Below are 1,277 nucleotides of genomic sequence, written 5' to 3'. Positions count from 1 at the left end.
GGGTTCAATCCCCAGTGTGCTGTGCCAGGCCCACCCCTGGAATGCACTGAGATGGCAATTGTGACTGGGTGTGGTGGCACACACTTGTAATCCCAGCGCTTGGGAGGCTGAAAACAGGAGGATCACTACGAGTCCGATCCTGAGTTGCATAGCAAGATCCTGTGTGTCCTCCTCCCCTCATTCATACAAGATCTGACATTCCCGGCGTGGCTGGATCTTTCCGTAGATTTTTAAAAATGTATTTATACAAGGTCTACAGGCTCTAGTAGATCGAACTTGTAGTGCTCCTCCTGTTTACAGCCTCCCAAGCGCTTCCACTTCTTTAAAAATACAATCCAGTGTATCTTTTATCTTTGGTATCCCTTAAATCCCATTATAAGATGTAAGCACAAGAAACCCATGGCTTACTTACTAGCCCAAAGGTGGCTGTGGTATTTTTGCAGTTCAGACCTGCATGTATCCTAAGGCCCTCATGCTAAGGCTTGGTCTCCAAGGGGAGCTGTCAGAGGGGGTTGGTGGGGAGAGATGAGGCCTGGTGGAGATGTGAGATGGTTGCAAGTGTACTCGGAGGGGCACAGTGGGACCCTGACTGTTTCTGTCTCTGGTTGCAGCCACGAGACAAGCAGGCCTCTGCCAGGTTCTGCTTGATGACATACTGTCACAGACCCAGTAGCACTGGCGAAATTGATCGCAGACTGAACCTCAAAACTGAAAGCCAGAGCCAGCGAGATAGCTCAGGGGACTAAAGCGCCTGCTTAAGCAAGCTTAGGCAAGCCCAGGGCGGACTGAGCCAGCCAGAGTCCTGGCATAGTGGCTCATGCCTGTAATCCCAGTGCTGGGGAGGCTGAGAGCAGGAGGATCACCATGAGTCTGAACTGCATAGTGAGACCCTGCAACAACCAAATACATTAATTAAAAAAAAAACAAAAAAACTTGAGAACTGGAAGGTGCCTTTCCTCTTTAGGAGTTGATTATCTGAGGCGTTTGTTATAGTAATAGCTAACTGGCATGGATATGTCCACTGTTTAAACAGTGGACATCTTGGAGAACTTATTCTATGCTTCATTTTATTTTATTTTATCTTATGTTTTTAGTGCCTCTTTTTATTTTATTTTACTTTATTTTTTGCAGTACTGGGAATTGAACTCAGGACCCTGTGCTTGCCAGGCAAGCACTTATTCTACTGAGCTATCTCCCTGGGCCCAGTGCCTCATTTTAGTATAACCAATATCTATTGTCATTATGGGTGCATACTCATATAGTCACAGCTTTTCTCT

This window comes from Octodon degus, unplaced genomic scaffold, assembly GCF_000260255.1.
Source record: "Octodon degus isolate 3935 unplaced genomic scaffold, OctDeg1.0 scaffold00355, whole genome shotgun sequence".
Lineage (NCBI taxonomy): Eukaryota > Metazoa > Chordata > Mammalia > Rodentia > Octodontidae > Octodon > Octodon degus.
The sequence above is the reverse complement of the archived record's forward strand: the minus strand, read 5'-3'. Positions refer to the sequence as shown.